Raw genomic sequence first — 9814 nt, 5'->3', positions numbered from 1 at the left:
GAGCAAAAAGCCAATAGCCCTTAAAACCAAAAGGCAAGGGTAATAAAAAGGATCCAAGGCTTTGAGCATCAGTAGATAAGAGGGCCTAAGGGAATAAAATTCTGGCCTAAGCGGCTAAACCAAGCTGTCCCTAACCATGTGCTTGTGGCGTGAAGGTGTCAAGTGAAAACTTGAGACTGAGCGGTTAAAGTCAAGGTCCAAAGCAAAAAAAAGAGTGTGCTTAAGAACCATGGACACCTCTAATTGGGGACTTTAGCAAATCTAAGTCACAATCTGAAAAGGTTTACCCAGTTATGTGTCTGTGGCATGTATGTATCCGGTGGTAATACTGGAAAACAGAGTGCTTAGGGCCACGGCCAAGACTCATAAAGTAGCTGTGTTCAAGAATCAAAATATTGAACTAGGAGAATCAATAACACTATCTAAAATCTAAGTTCCTATAAATGCCAATCATTCTGAACTTCAATGGATAAAGTGAGATGCCAAAACTATTCAAGAGGCAAAAAGCTACTAGTCCTGCTCATCTGGTTAGAGCTAAGTTTCATTGATATTTTGGGATTTATAGTATATTCTCTTCTTTTTATCCTATTTGATTTTCAGTTGCTTGGGGACAAGCAATAATTTAAGTTTGGTGTTGTGATGAGCGGATATTTTATACGCTTTTTGGCATTATTTTTACATAGTCTTTAGTATAATTTAGTTAGTTTTTTTACTAGGTTTTTATTAGTTTTATGAAAAATTCACATTTCTGGACTTTACTATGTGTTTGTGTGTTTTTCTGTGATTTCAGGTATTTTCTGGCTGAAATTGAGGGACCTGAGAAAATTCTGATTCAGAGGCTGAAAAAGGACTGCAGATGCTGTTGGATTCTGACCTCCCTGCACTCAAAGTAGATTTTCTGGAGCTACAGAAGTCCAAATGGCACGCTCTAAATTGCGTTGGAAAGTAGATATCCAAGGCTTTCCATCAATATATAATAGTTTATACTTTGCTTGAAGATAAATGACGCAAACTTGCGTTCAACGCCAGCTTCCTGCCCTATTCTGGAGTTAAACGCCAGAAACAGGTTGCGAAGCAGAGTTAAATGCCAGAAACAGGTTACAACTTGGAGTTTAACTCCAAAAATAGCCTAGGCACGTGTAAAGCTCAAGTCTCAGCCCCAGCACACACCAAGTGGGCCCCAGAAGTGGATTTTTGCACTATCTATCATAGTTTACTCATTTTCTGTAAACCTAGGTTACTATTTTAGTATTTAAACAACTTAGAGATTTATTTTGCATCTCATGACATTTTAGATCTGAACTTTGTATTCTTGACGGCATGAGTCTCTAAACCCCATTGTTGGGGGTGAGGAGCTCTGCTGTGTCTCGATGAATTAATGCAATTACTTCTATTTTCTATTCAAACAAGCTTGTTTCTATCTAAGATATTCATTTGCACTTCAATATGATGAATGTGATGATTTGTGACACTCATCATCATTCTCAACCTATGAACGCGTGCCTGACAACCACTTCCGTTCTACCTTAGATTGAATGAGTATCTCTTAGATTCCTTAATCAGAGTCTTCGTGGTATAGGCTAGAATCCATTGGCGGCATCCTTGAGAATCCAGAAATTCTAAACCTTGTCTGTGGTATTCCGAGTAGGATTCAGGGATTGGATGACTGTGACGAGCTTCAAACTCACAAGGGTTGGGCGTAGTGACAGACGCAAAAGGATCAATGGATCCTATTCCAACATGAGTGAGAACCGACAGATGATTAGCCGTGTGGTGACAGCGCACCTGGACCATTTTCACTGGGAAGATGGATGGTAGCCATTGACAAAGGTGATCCACCAACATACAACTTGCCATGGAAGGAGACCTGCGTGCGTGAAGAACAAGACAGTAGGAAAGCAGAGATTCGGAAGACAGAGCATCTCCAAATCCTCAATCTGTTCTCCTTTGTTGTATAACAAGTATTATTTAATTTATGCTTTTTACTCTTCATAAATATAATCACTCTTATCATTGATTTCCTAACTAAGAATTACAAAATAACCATAGCTTGCTTCAAGCCAACAATCTCCATGGGATCGACCCTTACTTACGTAAGGTATTATTTGGACGACCCAGTGCACTTGCTGGTTAGTGGTACGAGTTGTGAAAAGTGTGATTTAAAATTCGTGCACCAGAGACTGTAACACCCTACCACATAGAGTCTTATGCTTAAGTCATAAAACTGGCGTGGCAAGGTATTACAACCTCTAAAAGTAAAAAAATATATATAATAGTAGTTGAAAGGAATTTATACTGAGGAGCCTTTGAAGGAAAGATTTAACAAAAACATTTAAACAAAAAAGCACATCACTCTCCAAAATGATAAACGTAAACCCGACGAGGTAAGAGCCGAGCGACACATATAAATATATATACATAGGGAGAGAATTCCAAAAATACTGAAAACAAAGCTTTTGAACCGGCTCGCGAAGTTAAACCAGCCAGAGCATATATACATACATACATAAATACATAAGGAATCCCAAAATACTGTTTACAAAACCTATTTCTCCAAGTCAACCTCTAACAGGGACTGATAAACCCATATTTCATGAGTTCTTTTGTGCTTAATTTGAATGATTTATTCAATCCTCCACCTACTTATTCATATTAACTGCATGGTTTTACTTTCCCTTCCTTATTATGTCATATTGTGAAAAACATGTTTCCTAAGCTTTAAAATTAATTATTTTAATTACCTTTATTTCCATTCGATGCCGTGATTAGTGTGTTGAGTAGTTTCAGATTTTCTAAGGCAGAATGACTTAAAGGATGGAAAAGGAAACCTACAAAATAGGAAGGAGAAGGCAAAACGAAGCTTTAAGGAAACTGGTATCCACGCGATCGCATGGATGACGCGATCGCGTGCCAAGCACAAATCAGCAGCGACGCGGCCGCATGACTGACGCGACCGCGCGCCTTAAGCAGAATGCACATGACACAGTCGCATGACTGACGCGACCGCGTGGCAAGGAAAAGCTCCAAATGACGCGACCGCGTGACAGAGGCCACGCACCAGAAATTACAGAAAACGCTCATAGCGATTTCTGAAGCCCTTTTTGTCCCAGATCCAAGTACAGAAGGCATAGACCAGAGGTTATAAAGTGTGGGAATGCACCCATTCAAAGAGAGCTCGCAATTTTTGTTACTTTCAATGATTTAGATTTAGTTGAGAGGGAGATCTTCTCTCTCTCTCTCTCTCTCTTAGGATTTAGGATTTCTTCTTGTTTTAAGAGTGACTCTCAATCCAGGTTTTACGTTCTTTGTTTTAGCTTCCTTTTACTTTTATTTATTCCAGCACTTGAATTGATCATTGGATTTATGAATTCTTCCATGTTACAGACTGTTATTTGAATTAATGATAATTGAGGTATTTTCAGTTTATGATTGTTCTCTTTGATTTAAGTTACCATTGCTTCCCATCTAAGGACATTTTTATTATTCCAGCAATTTTACTTTTTCCCCTTTTGGTCCTGGTTAAGAATTCAGTAACTCAACAGTTATTAAACTCAACATAATTGATATTCGTTATCTTGCTGATTGAGCTGAACTTAAGTAATACCAACCTTTTCTTAGGAAATAAATAGGATTCAAAGGTCAATTTAATTAGTCCCCTGACTTTCCTTTGCCCTAGTAAAGGTTGACCAAGTGGAGTTTAGATTCAACTTTCATTATAGTTGAGAGAGATAACTACGTTGGACCTCCAACTTCTCTTACCTTGCCAAAGGTCTGCTTTACAGTATTTATTTATTTTAAATGCCATTTACTTTACTTGTCATTTAAATTACTTGCTTCTCATCTTCTAAACCCCGATTACAACCTTTATAGCCAATAATAAGAACATACTTCCTCGCAGTTCCTTGAGAAGACGACCCGAGGTTTGAATACTCGGTTAACAATTTCTAAAAGGGGTTTGTTACTTGTGACATCCAAAACGTTTGTACGAAGGGATTTTTGTCGGTTTAGAGACTATATCTACAACGCGACTATTTTTATGACATTCTTTACTGGCAAAAATCCCGACGTCAGGGACAACATAAAACATATATACAATCGAGATACAAATATTAACAACTCTACCAAAATAAAACTCCCAAAAGAATAATTCATTGCTTCAGAAAGCTCCTAGCATGCCTCGGTGAGGTGTCTCACGTCCTGCATCTAAAAACCACAAAATATGTATGGGGTGAGAACCAGAGGTTCTCAGTATGGTAACAGTGCCCACATAACTAACATATAATGTCCCGGGAAAGCCAAAGGCGATCCTAGAACTTCCGACATTAGATTCAAACTTAAAACTGACATTGAAAACCATAAACAGGGTGAGGTATCTAAGGATTCTTGCTTCTATCTCAATTTCTAACTTAACCCCTAAGCTCATCACTTTTTTTTTCAGTCTTCCGAACACAGTTGCACAGACAAATAAAGCATACAAGGCAAACACAAGTAGATATTCAAATATAGAAAATAAACATAGATATTCAAATAAGCAAACCCAAGTAATGCAAAACCAAACAAGTCACATAAATGCATATGATGCATGTCTTTCCTACTGGCCGTGAGCTCATGTGTCGGTTACTTTGCCAAAACTCGACATATCCGGTAGCTAACCCGGATATCGTCCTCTTAAAAATCGGTGGACGGTACACTACCACGAATCCCACCGTTGCGAGCGGTACACCACCACGAACCTCGCAAGATCTTCAACTGGAAAAATAATACACACACGTGGGCGGTAAATCACCACGAACCCCATGTGACATTCTCTTTTAAAAACATGTGGGCGATACACCACCAAGAACCCCACATAACATTCTCTTTTAAAAACACATGCGGGCGGTACACCACCACGAACCTCACATGACATCTCGACACTAGGCAAGCAGTAAACCACCACGAACCTTGCCAGGTCAAAGCTCAAAACAATATCATTTTCAAATTCATTATAAATCATTCTTTCATACCTATTCATAATAATTCAAATTCAAAACAACATATCAATAAACATAATCATTATCATTTACCAACCTTCACATGCAATATTACACATCACAACATCATAACCTCAACTACAAATCTCAACATTAACAATCAACATACATATTAACCAATCTCAATCACCAACCACATCAATAATTCAATTCTCATCTTACGGTCAACTAACCTACGTTCTCGCGACACATTATATTTAGTTACGAAAAACCGAAACCATACCTTGGCCGATTCCCTGTCAATCCCGGAACATCATAATTGACTATCGTTCCACAAAACCCAAGGCTCCAAGCCTCTCCAATGAAAACTCAACTTCCAAGGTTCACTCCCAAGCATCCAATTTCACTAATTCAATCTCCAATTCAACAAAATTTCAATCTAATACATACAATTCCATTCATAATCACAAATTAATACCTTAACTTCACAAAATCAAAGTATTCACAAGAGATATGAGTTTCTCACCTTACCCACGGATGACATCAGCAAGACCCAATGATTATCTACCGCTAGAGTACCCCTAAACCATCAAAATCACAAAATCTCTCAAATTTTAAAACACAAATCACGAAACTGAAAAGGAGAGAACTGGGCACAAATTCATAATTTTCTTACCAAATTGTTGTGTGATTTTTGTAGAGAAACCGTTAGATTAGAACCTTCGTGGTAGTGGCTAGAACCAATTGGCAGCATTCCTGAGATCCGAAAAGTCTAAACCTTATCTGTGGTATTCCGAGTAGGATCTGGGACGGGATGACTGTGACGAGCTTCAAACTCACGAATGTTGGGCGCAGTAACAGTGTGCAAAAGGATAGAGAGATCCTATTCTGACACAAGTGAGAACCGACAGATGATTAGCCGTGCGGTAGCTGTGCCTGGTATTTTTCATCCGAGACGGGAGATCCGACAGTTGATTAGCTGTACAGAAACCGTTCCTGGACCATTTCCACTGAGAGGACGGATGGTAGCCATTGACAATGGTGATCCACCAACATACAGCTTGCCATGGAAGGGAGCACGCATGATTGGATGAAGACAATAGGAAAGCAGAGGTTCAGAAGCAACCAAGCATCTCCAAATGCTTACCTGAAATTTCCACCAATGAATTACATAAGTATCTTTATTTTAAATTTACGTTTTATTTATCTTTCAATTATCAAAACTCATAACCAATTGAATCCGCCTGACTAAGATTTACAGGATGACCATAGCTTGCTTCAAGCCGGCAATCTCCGTGAGATCGACCCTTACTCGTGTAAGGTTTTATTACTTGGACGACCCAGTGCACTTGCTGGTTAGTTATACCGGAGTTATGAAAAGTGTGACCACAATTCCATGCAACAAGTTTTTGGCGCCGTTGCCAGGGATTGTTCCAGTTTGAACAACTGAAGGTTCATCTTGTTGCTTAGATTGGGTAATTTTATTTTATGTTTAAGTTTTTATTATTTTTATTTTCAAAAAAAAAATAAAATACAAAAAAATTAATAAAATCATAAAAACCAGAAAAAAAAATTTGTTTCTTATTTGAGTCTAGTGTCAAATTTTAAGTTTAGTGTCAACTTCATTTTTTTAATTTTTCTTAGATTTTTGAAAATTCATGCACTGTGTTCTTCTTTGATCTTCAAGTTGTTCTTGATGATTTTCCTTGTTTGATCTTTAATTTTTCTTGTTTTGTGTCTTTTCTTATTTTTCATATGCATTTTCAAATTGTTAGTGTCCCTATTACAAAGTTCTTAAGTTTGGTGTCTTACATGTCTTTCTTTTCTTAAAAATTTTCAAAAATATGTTCTTGATGTTCATCATGATCTTCAAAGTGTTCTTGGTATTCATCTTGACATTCAAAGTGTTCTTGCATGCATTATTTGTTTTGATCTTAAATTTTTATGTTTTGTTTCATTTTGTTGTTTTTCTCTTTCCTCATTAAAAATTCAAAAGTAAAAAAAAATATCTTTTCCTTATTCTTCTCATAATTTTCGAAATTTTGAGTTGAATTGGTCAAAAAATTTTAAAATTTAGTTGTTTTTTGTTAGTCAAGGCAAAATTTCAATTTAAAAACTTTATCTTTTCAAATCTTTTTCAAAATCAATTCCTTTTTATTTTTTTTATGATTTTCGAATTTCATTCTTAAAATTTTTCAAAATCTTTTTCATTTTTCTTTTAATGTTTTCGAAAATCTTTAAAACTAATTTTTCAAAATCTTTTTCTTAATTTTATTTCATATTTTCAAAAATCCTTACTAACAATTAATGTTTTGATTCAAAAATTTCAAGTTTGTTACTTTCTTGTTAAGAAAGGTTCAATCTTTAAATTCTAGAATCATATCTTTTAGTTTCTTGTTAGTCAAGTCATCAACTTTAATTTTAAAAATCAAATCTTTTTAATTTTTTTTTCAATTCTTTTTCAAATAAAATTTCAATCATATCTTTTTAAGATCTTAGTTCCAAAACCTTTTTCTAATTTCTTATCTTTTCAAAATTTACTTTCAAACTTTTTCAACTAATTACTTGGTTTCTTTGTTTTAATTTTAAAAATTCACTATTTCTTATCTTTTTCAAAACCACCTAACTACTTTTTCACTTCTCATTTTTGAAAATAACTAACCACTTTTTCTCTTCTAATTTTATTTTATTTCTTTTAATATTTTCGAACACTAACTAAATAATTAAAATAAAAACAAAAATATTTTTTTCTTTTATTCTACTTAAAAAATTTTTTTTTCGAATACTCTCTCTCTCATCTCTTTCTATTTATTTATTTATTTACTAACACTTCTCTTCTACTCATAATTCAAACCCCTCTCTCTTCTCTCTGTTCGAATTACTCATCTCCTCTCTCTTCTCATTCTTCTATTCTTCTATTCTTATACTCACATAAAGGAATCTCTATACTGTGACATAGAGGATTCCCATTCTCTTTGTTCTCTTATTTTTCATATGAGCAGGAACAAGGATAAGGACATTCTTGTTGAAGCTGATCCTGAACTTGAAAGGACTCTGAAGAGGAAGCTAAGAGAAACTAAAGCACAACACTCCGGAGAGAACCTTACAGAAAATTTCGAAAAAGAAGTAGACATGGCAACCGAACCCAACAACAATGGCGAAGATGCAAGGAAGATACTTGGTGACTTTACTGCACTAACTTCCAACTTCTATGGAAGAAGCATCTCAATTCCTGCAATTGGAGCAAACAACTTTGAGCTTAAGCATCAATTAGTTTCTCTAATACAGCAGAATTGCAAGTTTCATGGACTTCCATTGGAAGATCCTCATCAGTTCTTAGCTGAATTCTTACAAATCTGTGACACTGTTAAGACCAATAGGGTTAATCCCGAGGTCTACAGACTTCTGCTTTTCTCCTTTGCTGTAAGAGACAGAGCTAGGATATGGTTGGACTCACAACCTAAAGAAAGCTTAAACTCTTGGAAAAATTTAGTCAATACTTTCTTAGCCAAATTCTTTCCACCTCAAAGGATGAGCAAGCTTAGAGTGGAAGTCCAAACCTTCAGACAGAAGGAAGGTGAATCCCTCTATGAAGCTTGGGAAAGATACAAGCAATTGATCAGAAGGTGTCCTTCTGACATGCTTTCAAATGGAGCATCTTAGGTGTATTCTATGATAGTCTGTCTGAATTGTCCAAGATGTCATTGGACCACTCTGTTGGTGGATCTCTTCATCTGAAGAAAACCCCTGCAGAAGTCCAAGAACTCATTGAAATGGTTGTAAATAACCAGTTCATGTATACTTCTGAAAGAAATCCTGTGAATAATGGGATGACTCAGAAGAAAGGAGTTCTTGAGATTGATACTCTGAATGCCATATTGGCTCATAATAAAATATTGACTCAGCAAGTCAATATAATTTCTCAGAATCTGACTGGAATGTAAGCTGCATTCGGCAGTACTAAAGAAGCTTCCTCTAAAGGAGAAACTTATGACCCTGAGAATCCTGCAATGGAAGAGGTGAATTACATGGGAGAATCCTATGGAAACACCTATAATCCTTCATGGAGAAATCATCCAAATTTCTCATGGAAGGATCAACAGAAGCCTCAACAAGGATTCAATAATAATAATGGTGGGAAAAATAGGTTTGGTAATAGCAAGCCTTTTCCATCATCTTCTCAGCAACAGACAGAGAATTTTAAGCAGAGCCTCTCTGACTTAGCAACAATAGTCTCTGATCTATCTAAGACCACTCTCAGTTTTATGACTGAAACAAGGTCCTCCATCAGAAATGTGGAGGCACAAGTGGTTCAGCTGAGTAAAAGAGTTACTGAAATCCCTCTTTGTACTCTCCCAAGTAATACAGAAGAGAATCCAAAGAGAGAGTGCAAGGCCATCAATATATCCAAAGTGGCCGAACCTATAGAGGAGGAAGAGGCAGTGATTTCTATTGAAAAAGACCTCAATGGACGTCCACTGACCAATAAGGAGTTCCCTAATGAGGAACCAAAGGAATCTGAGACTCATACAGAGACCATAGAGATTTCACTAAACATACTGTTGCCATTCATGAGCTTTAATGAGTATTCTTCCTCTGAAGAGGATGAAGATATTGTTGAAGAGCAAGTTGCTCGGTATCTAGGAGCAATCATGAAGCTAAATGCCAAGTTATTTGGTAATGAGACTTGGGAGGATGAACCTCCATTGCTCATCAATGAACTGAATGCCTTGGTTCAGCAGAAATCACCTCAGTAGAAACTGGATCCTGGAAGGTTCTTAATACCTTGTACCATAGGCACCATGACCTTTGAGAAGGCTCTGTGTGACCTGGGGTCAGGT

General features: G+C 36.5%; 1 non-coding gene across 1 annotated transcript; it reads right to left on the bottom strand.

Annotated features, from left to right (window-relative positions):
* Window positions 1-8510: 8510 nt before the first annotated feature.
* On the bottom strand, window positions 8511-8618 carry LOC112767961 (small nucleolar RNA R71). Its single transcript, XR_003185401.1, has one exon. It is a non-coding gene; the product is annotated as a small nucleolar RNA R71 (small nucleolar RNA).
* Between the last annotated feature and the right edge of the window lie 1196 nt (window positions 8619-9814).

Source organism: Arachis hypogaea, chromosome 17, assembly GCF_003086295.3.
Source record: "Arachis hypogaea cultivar Tifrunner chromosome 17, arahy.Tifrunner.gnm2.J5K5, whole genome shotgun sequence".
In the NCBI taxonomy this organism is placed as follows: domain Eukaryota; kingdom Viridiplantae; phylum Streptophyta; class Magnoliopsida; order Fabales; family Fabaceae; genus Arachis; species Arachis hypogaea.
The sequence above is the reverse complement of the archived record's forward strand: the minus strand, read 5'-3'. Positions and strand labels throughout refer to the sequence as shown.